Genomic DNA, 14,038 nt, shown 5'->3' on the forward strand with positions numbered 1-14,038 from the left:
GGTCACTTTACTTGAGCTTCACAAGAAGTTTTAAATAGAACTTTTCTTCAAACCCGTTCGAATGAAGGAAGAGGTAAGTTATTTTATTTATCATCTCTTTTGGGTTAAACTTTTTTAAAAAGCATCTAGATAAGTTTTATATTTAGCTAAACTAACTTTGTATGTTTTTTTTTTTAAATATTTTTAAACAGGTCTTCAGCTTCCCAATAAGTTTAAGATAGAACTGTTCTTCAAACCCTTGGAATGGAGGAAGAGGTATGTTATTTTATTTACCATTTCATTTGGGTTGAACGGTCCTTATATTTGTGAGGAAGAGGTAAGTTATTTTATTTATCATCTCTTTTGGGTTAAACTGTTTTTTTTTTATAAAAGTATTTAGATATGTTTTATATTTAACTAAACTAACTTTGTATGTGTTTTTTTAATATTTTATAAATAGGTCTTCAGCTTCCCAAGAAGTTTAAGACAGAACTGTTCAAATCCTTGGAATGGAGGAAGAGGCAAGTTATTTGTTTCACCATCTCTTTTTGGTTAAACTGTATTTACATTTTTTTTTTTTTATAAAAGTATTTACATATGTTTTATATTTTTGTAAACCAACTGTGTGTTTTTTTTTAAACAGGTCTCGAGCTTCCCAAGAAGTTTTAAATAGAACTGTTCAAACCTTCGGAATGCAGAAAGCGGTAAGATATTTTATTTACCATTTCTTTTGGGCTAAACTGTTTTATTTGTGTGTGTTTTTTTTTGTTTTGTTTTTTAATAAAAGCATTAAGATAAGTTTTATATTTTGCTAAACTAACTTTGTATGTTTTTTTTGTAATATTTTTAAACAGGTCTTGAGCTTCCTGAGAAGCTTTGAATACAACTGTCCATCAAACCCTTGGAAAGGAGGAAGAGGTAAGATATTTTATTTCCCATCTCTTTTGGGTTAATCTCTTTTTCTTTCAGAAGGTGGTCAGAGCCCACGAACTATCACATGTGGAATTAAACTCCAGCCCACTTGGAGGAGGCAAAAAATACCCAACATACCAGGAGCCTTTAATCCCTGTGACTTCCCAGTACATCTGAGTCTTATTTGCCTCCATCGGAGGTGAAAATTGAAGTGCTCTTCAGGGGTTCTCAGACCTATGTGAGACATATTATCCCCTTCAGAGAGTTGGGAATAGGAAAATGGCATGTACAGAAGTAAACTTGGCAGTGATAGTAATTCTCCCTTGGGAGTTTGTAATTGGCCTGCCTCAGGTGTTGCTTTGAATTATCCTTCAGCCTCCTCCTGTTGGCCTCTTGATGTACTCCTGCTTCAGATCTAACTAGGATCAGCTATTGTGCTGGACGCAGGTTTACTGCAGATGGGTAAGAAAGGTGGAGCGAGTTCTAACAGGTAGGTGAAGAGAAGAATTCACATAGCCTACATGCTATTGCTATGTATATTGTTAATTTTACACCTAGCCTGAGGACAATATACACATAGGTTTTTCTCGCGGACAGGTTTAGGGCATTTTATAACTTGAGTCAGTCCTGGATATTATCTCTTTACATTATTTGTGTGGAGGCCAGTTGTTGCCTTGGGAAACAGTTTGTGTTATAGGTGTGATGACTGAGAGACTATTATAGTGTTCTCATGTGTACTCACAAAGCTGTGTCCTTCAATCAAGAAGTAAGAATTCAGTTTTGATTCAGAAGCAGATTCTGAGCGGGCAGTTACCACTAGAATCATTGAAGACTGTCATTAGACGAGCTTTTACATAGTCAGCAGACCTGGCAGTGGCGTAATAAGACAGACAAGCCTAGCATTGGCTACTCCCAGAACAGCTTTGACGTCTGATGCTGATTCTCTTTGGCCGCTGATTGGCTGAACGGACCCCGTGACCTGACGTCTCCACGCACTGCTGTGTATGTCTGTCGGGCGACCTAAAGTCCCGTCCCGCTCTACTAGGCATTCTCATATGCCGCTATCCTTGTGAGTATACCCCATCACGGGCTGCCTCATTGTTTGCCTTCTCTGGTTGTTACGATACTGTCCCATGAGGCGCTTCTCTCTTTCTCTTTGATTCATAGGCACCTACCTACATGCTTCTCCTGATTTTAAGGAATATTTGCACTCCACTATTTGTGAAGTTTTGGCATCTATGCTTAACGTTTGATCGCAGGGGGTGATAGTTCAGCTGGTTTCAGTTAATCTGGTATATCTCACAGAAGCAGAAAGTCGGTAACTCTGCTTAAGGATTCTGATGTATGAGATTCAGATACTTCATAAGTTGAGATACTGTTAAATAATCAGGATCCTTCATTGGACATGGAAACTAAACGCGCATATTTAAGATGGATTATCTGCAAACTTTGCTAAAAGAAGTTTTCCTTACTCTGGAAGTTCCAAAAACCTGTTCCTACAGAAGAAAAGACTGGTTAAACAACTAGATTAGATATGTAAGCTTCCTAAAACTATTTTTTTTTTGGTTCAAAAAGATTTTTCCAATTCCTCATGCAAATCTGGAATTTTGGGAATCTATTCCCAAAGTGAATGGAGCTATTTCTACACTTGCTAAAAGTACTACAATCCCCTTTGAGAATAGAACCTCTTTTAATGACTCCATGGATAGAGAGCTAGAGGCTTTTCATAAGTAAGCTTTTCATCAAGCAGTTTTTTTTTATTCAGGCCAGCCATCAGTGTGACCTATGTAGCTGGTGCTATCACTTTGTGGTGTGACACCTTATCAGAGATGGTTTCTCTTCAGAAACCGAAATTCAGGATTGTCTTAAAAGGATCAAGGTAGATAATTCCATTATTTGTGACAATTTTTGAGATAATTCACATTAAAGCAAAGATTGTGCCTTTGGCGGTTCTCACAAGAGCTTTGTGGCTCAAATCTTGGTCTGTAGACATGGTTTCAATGGGCAGACTATTATCTTTCCCTTTCAAGGATACATTTTATTCAGTCCTAGCTTGGGTGCAATTATTAGCACAGTGGGGTAGATTTGTTCCAAGTACTGCCTCATTAGAAGCCAGGCAGTACTTGGAGCAATCCAAGCACTTTACTCTGTATCAAAATCTGAATGAATGAACCCCTAAACCAGGTTTAGGTCTGGTAGGTGGCAGATAGAGCCTTTTTCAGTCAGCCTGGGTACTCAACATTGTATCTTAGGGATACATAATAGGGCTTTGGTCCAAACCTCCTTGGGAAAGGTTCTTTCTGTCACATGTACCCAAACTTCAGTCAAATGCACTAGCCTTTTTACAAAGTTAAAAAGACCTGAACAATTTGGGAGTGATCATTCCTGTTCCAGAGTTGCAAAGAAGTAAAGTTCAAAAAGATTTTTCCAATTCCTCATGCAAATCTGGAATTTTGGGAATCTATTCCCAAAGTGAATGGACCTATTTCTACACTTGCTAAAAGTACTACAATCCCCTTTGAGAATAGAACCTCTTTTAATGACTCCATGGATAGAGAGCTAGAGGCTTTTCATAAGTAAGCTTTTCATCAAGCAGTTTATTTTTTTATTCAGGCCAGCCATCAGTGTGACCTATGTTGCTGGTGCTATCACTTTGTGGTGTGACACCTTATCAGAGATGGTTTCTCTTCAGAAATCTCTACTTAGAGGAAATTCAGGATTGTCTTAAAGGATCAAGGTAGCTAATTCCATTATTTGTGACAATTTTTGAGATCATTCACATTAAAGCAAAGATTGTCCTTTGGCAGTTCTCACAAGAGCTTTGTGGCTCAAATCTTGGTCTGTAGACATGGTGTCAATGGGTAGACTATTATCTCTCCCTTTCAAGGATACATTTTATTTAGTCCTAGCTTGGGTGCAATTATTAGCACAGTGGGGTAGATTTGTTCCAAGTACTGCCTCATTAGAAGCCAGGCAGTACTTGGAGCAATCCAAGCACTTTACTCTGTATCAAAATCTGAATGAATGAACCCCTAAACCAGGTTTAGGTCTGGTAGGTGGCAGATTTTTTTTCAGTCAGCCTGGGTACTTAACATTGTATCTTAGGGATACATAATAGGGCTGTGGTCCAAACCTCCTTGGGAAAGGTTCTTTCTGTCACATGTACCCAAACTTCAATCAAAGGCACTAGCCTTTATACAAAGTTAACAAGACATGAACAATTTGGGAGTGATCATTCCTGTTCCAGAATTGGAAAGAAGTAAAGGGTTTAATTTAAATCTGTTCATATCTCCAAATAAGGAGGGAACTTACAGACCAATTCTAGATCTCAAGTTCTTAACATTTCTTTGGGTAACCACGTTCAAGATGAAAGTGATTTGGGCTATCTTACCCTTGGTACAAGTGGATGAATTAATTACCACCATAGACTTGAAAGACACCTTATTGTATTTCTCTATTCACAAAGATGATTTTCATTATCTAAGGTTTGCCTTCCTAGACAAACATTTTCAGTTTGTGGCACTACCTTTTAAGTTGAATACAGCTCCAAGAACCTTCACCAAGCTAGCGGTGCTTCCCTTACATGATACTTATGCGATATATAATGCCTCAATATAAAATTAGATTATAATCATTATTTTAGTTAACTACATAGCAAGCTGCTATCTGTAAATCTCAATACTAGATACAGTTACATTCACTAAGGTTGGTACACGTGTTTGATATAACCTAGGTTACAATATTAATTATACTCTATTTCAGTGGTAACCTCTAAACGTATTATATATTTACGCAACAATATTTCCAAAGTTCTGATCAGTTAGTCCTTATTAAAACACAATGATTATACTTATGTGTGGTCCTCAGTGCCACTGAGCAGAGAACAAACATTTGACAGGTCAGGTATGGCCCCTGGGCATATTTTGGGCAGCACTCCTATAAATCCAGGGTTCTTTAATTCCACTTCTTAGCAGCCACTAACTGTCAGAAATTTACCTAAGCCCTTAATGGGCTTCTGCCTCCACATAGAGGAATGCAGAAGTCTGTCTTCTGCTGCTGCTCTCCCTAGGCGCATGATGCCACACGCTGCTCCAATTTAAAGGTGCAACAACTAATACAGAAACTCCTACCTATGTGGCCACAGGTGTGGGAATCCATATATAAACCTACTCAGTCCATCACTTTGGGCTGAGTTATTGAGGAGCTTACCTTGTGCTTAACTGCCCTCCTGTTCCTTTTCTTACTTATCCTAGTATCCAGTGACATCCTGCTTAGTCTTCTATATCCTGCTGTACCAGTGACAGGTTACCTGTATCCCGCTGTACCTGCTGCACTCACCTAGTATCCTGTGACAGCCTGCTGAGTCTCCTGTATCCTGCTGTACCAGTGGCAGCTTATTTGTATCCCGCTGTACCTGCTGCACTCACCTGATATCCTGTGACAGCCTGCTGAGTCTCCTGTATCCTGCTGTACCAGTGGCAGCTTATTTGTATCCTGCTGTACCTGCTGCACTCACCTGGTATCCTGTGAAAGCCTGCTGAGTCTCCTGTATCCTGCTGTACCAGTGGCAGCTTATTTGTATCCTGCTGTACCTGCTGCACTCACCTGGTATCCTGTGACAGCCTGATGAGTTTCCTGTATCCTGCTGTACCAGTGACAGCTTACCTGTATCCCGCTGTACCTGCTGCACTCACCTAGTATCCCGTGACTATCTCACCAATAGTACCCGATGGGTATTCTGCTTTACCTGCTGCACTCACCTGGTATCCTGTGACAGCCTGCTGAGTCTCCTGTATCCTGCTGTACCAGTGGCAGCTTACCTGAATCCTGATGTACCTAATGCACCCACCTGATATCCTGTGACAGCCTCACCAACAGTACCCACTGGGTATCCTGTGCCTGCTGAGTCTCCTGTATCCCGCTGTTGAGTCTCCTGTGCTTACTGTACCAGTGGCAGCTTAACTGAATCATGTTGTTACTACTGCATCTATCTGGTATCCTGTGCCAGCCTGTCCACCTGCTGGACATTGCTCCTGCTTTCCCTCTTGGTACCTAGTTGCTGGATCTGACGGTGCCTGACCTTTAGTCTGTTTATGGACTCTGTTGTTGTTTTATCCTTAGTTTTTGTTTCTCTTGCGTTATTAAAACTTTTTAAAAGACGTTTGGTTTCGTGTACATCTATTCCTGCATATTGAGTTCCACTCACCCTGTCACACTCACACTGTGTGAGCAAGAGTATGTGTTTGTTCCTGTGTGTGAGCAAGAGTGTGTGTTTGTTCCTGTGTGTGAACAAGAGTTAATGTTTGTTCCTGTGTATGTGTGTGAGAGCAAAAGTGTGTGTGAGCAAGAGTGTGTGTTTGATCCTGTGTGTGTGAGCAAGAGTGTGAGTTTGTGTGTGTGTGTCAGAAAGAGTGTGAATTTGTTAACGCGTGTGTATCAGTGTGAGTTTGTGTGTGTCAGAAAGAGCGTGAGTTTGTTCACGCGTGTGTATCAGTGTGAGTTGTGTGTGTGTGTGTCAGAAAGAGTGTGAGTTTGTTCACGCGTGTGTATCAGTGTGAGTTGTGTGTGTGTGTGTCAGAAAGAGTGTGAGTTTGTTCACGCGTGTGTGTATCAGTGAGTTTGTGTGTGTCAGAAAAAGTGTGAGTTCATGTGTGTATCAGAAAAAAGTGTGAGTTTGTGTGCATGCGTAAGTAAGCTTGTGCTTTGTAAATGTTGTAAAAAACATATATTAGTATATATAGGGTTTAGATTGGGATTTTTTTAAAAGAACCATTACATTTACCTGTGTGCCTGACTGAGTAGAGTAGAGTAGAGTAAGAGGATAACAAGAGACTAAAGGAGCGCTGTGTACACAACCTAAAATGTAATTTGGGTATGAAGAATATTATGGGGTTATGCCTCTCATCTTAACTTAAATGTTGGTATATAGGTGGCAGGATGGTTCCACAGAGACCTCAGGTCTCATTGGGAATAGAGCTGGCACAAAGTGACAGGCTGCAAGATTCAAACAATTAATATTAGGTCTTATCTGTGCATATAGCAGCAATAAGGCCATACATCTGTTCAGATATATAATTTGAGCAGTAGGGCCATATATCTGACCTGATCTCTCATTAGAGCATACAGCTGAACTAATGTCTCCTTTAAATGTATGTATTGCACAAATGGGCTACACCGGGGCATGAAAAGGGATAACATTGCATGTATATGATCTAAAATATTACTTTCACATATAGCTGGCAAAACATTGCTACTATTATTGGCAAACAAATATTATTTAATGTATGTATCTTTGAAAGCATGTATTATGGGGTTGTAGGTTAGGGACCCAGGGAGGAAGAGACCACTTAGCTAAAAGTAACTCTTTCCTTTTTCTTTTAGTCTAGCTGTGTGCTTGCAAGAGAGTGCCAGATGTTCTATCTTTTTTTCCTATATACATGTAAATAAAATGCTTTCTTATCATATTGCAGCCCTGGTTTTCATTTCATATTTCTCAAGCTTTGTCACTTCAGTCACTTTTTGACACTAATGAGCTACCATGTTTAAAAGTATGTGCAGATCATGAAACTCTGCCTGCTTCACGTATTGCCACTATTATTATTATTATTATTACTATACATTTACAGGTCGGGCAAAAGAAAAATTGCCAACAATGAACAGATTTAAAAAGCAACATAATCAGTATTTAATTAACAAAGTCATTCAGCAGGTTTAAAAAAAATATGTCACATACATTAACAAAATTAGCTTCTTTTAATTGGCCCGTAAATTACTTGGTTTTTCCTTATAAACTAAAAGAAAAATCGGCACAAAAACAAAACAAAAAAAAGAAGAGGAAGTGTACTGCAAAAAAAAAAAAAATCTCTTGATTCTCTCCTCCCAGTAGTCAGCACCACAATTATTATACCGCTTATATGGATTTCTAAGATATGTCTTGCCCTCAATTACAAATTAAATGACTCTACCTTTTGCTTCCTGCCTCTTTTTTAGTTTTTCCTCTATTTAGCAGGTACGAAAAGCTTAAATTTCCCTAAAACCTAATAGGCATTTAGCAGGGAAAAAGTAATTTAACAACAGTTCCGCAATACTGATAGAATTTAGAACAGGGATAGGCACGGACCAAGGCTGTGGCGGACATTTTCCAAAGTACAGACCTTAGTGAAGGACACCAAGGTACATTTCAAATTAAAAACATAAAAAAAACACTCTCTTTACCAAGAGGGTAGTGGATGCATGATGGAATAGCCATCCAGCAGAAGTGGTAGAGACAGTGAAGGAGTTTAAAAATGCATGGGATAGGCATAAGGCTATGCTAGGTATAAGATAAGGCCAGGAACTAATAAAAGTATTCAGAAAATTGGGCAGACTAGATGGGCCGAATGGTTCCTATCTGCAGACACATTCTATGTTTCTATAAGTCAGGAGAGCGGCACTTTGCTGTCAAATGGGTTGCTTGTTGGTTGTCCCTGGTCTAGTTCCACAAGTACAAATGAGTCATCTAATCAAACAAGTTTAAAATAACATATATATATAGACCTTTCTTCTTTTTTTTTTTGTATTGAGAGTCTGCAGCTCCTAACCAAACTCACCCACCTTGATGTTAATCGCATGATCATCATGGTTGGTTACCTATTTGGTTAAGTAAGGTTTATCAGAGTATGCGGCAGTCTTCTACACACAGACACCAGCACCACGCTGCTGCACAGATCAAGGAATTGGGACGGGTCACGGCTCATGGGTGGTTGACACAGGCTGCACTGGAGGCAGCTTGCTTTTTCTCTCTCACTCACTTTCCCACTACTAGGCGGCGTCCCGTGGGCGCGGTCCCAACCCCGCAGAACGTGGTGCCGCCTGCATCAAGGAGGAGTCAGGACTAGCATTCATCTGTCCTACTCCTCCCTTCCCACCGCAAAATGGGTGGCGGACACTGCAAGTGGCAGTCACGGACACCAGTGTCCGTGTACGGACACCTTGCCTATCCCTGATTTAGAAAAGGACGGAGAATCTGTTTTTGATTTGTAATAGTATACGTTTTAATAATGGGGAGCCAGTCCAACAAAAAAAAGTAATTATTTTTTCAGCTGCGGAAGTAATATAAAAAGGATTCAAATATAATTTAATTTTTAATTTGTTTAAGAAAAATAGAAAAAGCTGGCGGAAAGTGGGCCTTCCCAATTTTTAAGTATAAGATGTCTGACTGTCAGAATAATAATATTTAAGATATTTAGATGTGAAAATAAAATAGAGTGCTTTAGAAAAAAAAAAAAAAATGTTCTCTGGGCGAAAGGACACCGTATCCTTGTATAATTTATTATACCAATACGCAATTTTCTGTCAAAGTTGGTAAATTTTTGGACAATACCAAAACGTGTGGAGCAAATCAGCTTTGGGTAACATTCATCGAGCGCACACAAAATGTTGAGAAGGAAACAACCTGGCCAGGGTGACATATAGTAATTATTAATTTGTTTCATATGTGATTCCTTCCATGATGTTAAAATCAGAAGACATTATAATCTCATTTTCAGAGATTATTTGATAGAAAGATTTAAATCCCCTTTCAGCCCAGAGCCTGAAAACCTTCTGGGAGATTCCAGGAATAAATTGCGGGTTACCAATTATGGGTAAGTATTCTGAATATTTGTAATCCACTTCTAAAAAGGGAGCACAATTTTTGTCAAGCAATAATTATGTTTTTCAAAGATATAAGACGATCTACATTATATGGTAATTTCTTAAGAGGGCAGAGTAAAATGGCCTTTAATGAAAGATCTCATTATGTTATCACTTTTATGTACACAGACTTGCTTCCTTATCTTATATTTGTCTGGAAAACTAAAGTTCAATACATAGAGAGATCAATGGAAAATTATCATTTTATTACCTATCATGCCCCCCACTGAGAGTGTAATCTCTTCTGCTGGCTGTGTTTACTTAGGCTATTCAATAGCATATACTCCAGTATAGAAACTTTCAGTATAGGTTGGGATACCACACTCTAAATCAGCTATTTCAAATGCCAAAATAGGAGTAAAGGAGCTACTTGTAAACAATTTAAAAAAACTCCAGCAAGTAAAATGAATCATTGGGAACAATTTAAAGGGGAGAATATTTTGGGGTGAACTGTCATTTTAAGGATAGATTGAGGGGGAAGAGGAAGGCCAGTTAGTAGGTTATTACAGTAGTCAAGCCGGGAAATTACTAGGGAATGGATTAGCTGTTTAGTAGTTTCAGCACTCAGAAAAGGACGAATTTTGGAGATATTGCGTAGGTGGTTGCGACAGAATGAAGAGAGCAATTGGATGTGGGGTATGAAGGACAGATTGGAGTCAAGTGTAACTCCTAGGCAGGGGACTTGGGGTGATGGGGAGATAGTGGTGTCACCAACAGTGATAGTAAAGTTAGAAACTGGAGTAGAATTAGATGGGGGGATTAGAAGAAGCTCAGTATTGGACATGTTGATTTTAGGTGGTTAGAGGCCATCCAGGAAGAAGTTTACACAGTAAGGAAGTATAGATAGAGAAGAGGGCCTAAAAAAGAGCCTTGAGGTACTCCATCAGACAGAGGCAATGAAGAGGAGTCACCAGCAATTGAGACACAAAATAACCTATTAGAGAGATAAGAGTAGATCCAGGAGAGGGCAATGTCACACAGCCCAAGGGAGCTGAGAGTCCGTAGGAGGAGGGGATGGTCAACAGTGTCAAAGGCAGCAGATAAGCCAAGTAAGATAAGTATAGAGTAGTGGCCATTGATTTTAGCAGAAAGAAGATTGTTAGTAACCTTGGTGAGGGCAGTCTCAGTTGAGTGTTGGGGACGGAAGCCAGATTGCAGAGGGTCAAGCAATGAGTTGGAGGACAGGAAGTGGTTTAGGTGAGCGAAAACTAGTTTTTCAAGGACTTTTGAAGCTAGTGGAAGCAGTGATATGGGGCAGTAGTTTGCAGGAGAATTGGGTTCGAGGGAGGGTTTTTTGAGGATAAGGGGATGACCTTTGCATAAACAACAAAGTCCGGAGCTGCAGTTAAAATTTCTGTTTCTTTATTTGATCATTTAAAAGCGGTTATATGCACAGGTACATAGCATGCCCTTAGTGTACAAAGCTTACGCGTTTCGGCTGGAACGCCGTACTCATAGCTCTCTGACCACCTTCTCACTAATGGGCTATTTAAGAGGATTGAAATCATCTGATTCGCTAAGGTTTCATGCTTCTTTTAACTGTTTCATTGCTGAATTGTCTAGCCACAAAAACTACAGGCTTCATAACCCTACAAGTCAATTGGGGCTATGCATAAGACAAAGCAAATCATATAACACACATTATATACTATATACTGTAAAATGCAACATATTGATTGGAAAATAAATTGATTGGAAAATAAAACATATTGATTGGAAAACTAGTTTTTCAAGGAATTTTGAAGCTAGCAGAAGCAGTGATATGGGGCGGTAGTTTGCAGGAGAATTGGGTTTGAGGGAGGGTTTTTTGAGGATAAGGGGGTGACCTTTGCATGTTTGAAGGAAGATGGAAATGAACCAGTAGTAAGGATCGGTTGAATATGTAAGAGCTGGAGTGAGGGGAGAAGACAGAGAAGGTATTAGATGTGAAGGGATAGGGTCAAGTGGGCAGGTAGTGAGGTGTGAGGAAGACATTAGGGAACTCACTTCATTCTCAGTGGTTGGGGGGGGAAGGTACAGAGAGTGGTGGAGGGGGTGATTGGGGGCGGAGACGGAAGGTTGCAGTCTTGTGTTGGGATGTTACTTTGGATGGTAAGTGTTTTGTTGAAAAAGTAGTCTGCCAAGTCTTGAGCACTAAAGGCAGATGAAGGGATGGTGCAGGTGGATAGAGGAGAGTGTTGAAAATGAAGACGTTTAGGGTTTGAGGAGTGAGAAGAGATAAGAGAAGTAGTTTTGCTTGGCTAAGTGAAGGGCAGAGGAGTAAGAATAAAGAATGAACTTATAGTGTATGCCCTTTGTTTAGATTGTATATACAATTTTTGTATGAAGGTAATTCCTGTAACTACATTATATGAATCATATTGTTATTTAAATAAAGCTATATTTTTATTTTTAAGTCAATTTAAAGCAGTTTGCAGGGCCGCCACTAGGAATTTTGGGGCCCCTGACTTAACCATTGATCAGGACCCCCCCTTTGACGTGTGCAATTTTTGACCAAGTGACTAAAACGTATATATGCACTTTATTCTTAAGTGTCTATTTAAACTTGGAAATGTTGTAAAGGTAGCGACATACAAACACACAGACACACTCATACACTGAAACACACTCACACATAAGGATTCACATATAGACACTCTAGCAGACACACAAAGAAACACACAATCTCAGACACAGACACTCAGCACTTGTTTACATTGACCTGCCAAGTAATGAGGTAGACTACAGTTTTGTAAAAAAAAAAAAAAAAAAAAGGAGATTTAGAAAACAAAATATGGAGTTCTGATTATCTTTTTGTAAAGGAAGATGCCAACTAAATGATTACAACAGCATGCAGTGGCTGAAAGGAAGGGCCCTGAACTGCCTAAACAAGAATTTAAAGGTTAAATGATGGATTGGTGACTTCCGGAAAGGTCTCATTAGTCTCAAAGTCTGTAGAAAGATGTGAATAATCAGTAGTAAGGTCAAAATGTCCTAAAAATGAACAGACAATGGACACACACATACACAAACTTGCACATACACCCAAGGAAACACAGACAGAGACAGCCTCAGAAAACACACAAAGACACAGAGACACTCACAGAAAACACACAAAGACATACACACACACAGAGAGACAACCACATAAAACACAGAAAGACATACATACACAAACCCTCACTGAGACATCCACATAAAACACACAAAGACATACACACACCCTCACAGAGACACTCACAGAAAACACACACCCTCACAGAGACATCCACAGAAAACACAGACATACATACATAAACACACATCCTTACAGAGACATCCACAGAAAACACACAAAGACAAACATACACACACCCTCACAGACATCCAAAGAAAATGCACAAAGACATACACACCCACCCTCACATAGAGACCCACAGAAACAAAATACATACACACTCATAGAGACACAAACCAAAGCACAAAGACATAAACACAGACACCAACAGAAACACTCACAGGAGGAAACATTTATGCACCTTGTATCCCCTAAATCAACAGTGTGTGACATGCATGATAAAAAAAAATGCAGAAATTAAGAGATTACTTTTTAAAGAATCATATTTGTAAATGTGCAAACAAAAATAATTCTGTGAATTCAAAATTGTACATTAATGATCTGGGTAGATGGCTAGATGAAGAAAAGTACTTTTAAAAGGTTGACATATGTTTGTTTTTTCCCCATTTTCCCCAACCAAGAGCACCACTTCAAATATAGTGTACAAATGTTCCCATCTGTCAGCTGTACTTATGGATTTTGAAAATGCTGTACTCTATATGGTCTCTATATGGTCTTGGTGGAACCATAAGCTGTGGTACTCATACCATTAGATTTGGTTAAATAAAGGATTTAGGCTTGTTGATATGTATTTCAAAATTAAGTCAGCTGTAGTGTAAACTGAACAGTTTTAAGTTAACCTGTCTCATTTCAAACACTGAGCAATCTTAGTCTGAGAGTATAACATTTTATGCAGATGTAAACATCTTAGATAAAATGCCTCCTTGCATCTGGAAAGTCCTTGCATAAAGGGGCAGTAAACTGGAATGTAATATATATATATATATATATATATATATATATATATATATATATATATATATATATATATATATATATATATATATATATAAAATGCATATCTGCCAAAAGGGCACCTACCATTTGTGTATTGAGGAGGAAACATTTCTGCATGGTTTTAAATATAGAATTTCTACAGCATTGTCAAATAATCATAAATACACTGCTGCTAAAAAAATGATGTGTTTTTATAGACCCCTGGCCCCACCATATAACTACTACCACACTGAAGTTACAATCCAAAATTGCACAAAGAAATAAAAAATCATTTGCTAAGTAAGTCCTACCTCCTCTGCAAATGAAAGTGATCAGCCGTCTGACTCAGGCACACACTGTACAAACAAAGTGCCAAGTCTGTCTCACACTGTGCATAGAGGT

This window comes from Bombina bombina, chromosome 3 (genome assembly GCF_027579735.1).
Source record: "Bombina bombina isolate aBomBom1 chromosome 3, aBomBom1.pri, whole genome shotgun sequence".
Taxonomy (NCBI): domain Eukaryota; kingdom Metazoa; phylum Chordata; class Amphibia; order Anura; family Bombinatoridae; genus Bombina; species Bombina bombina.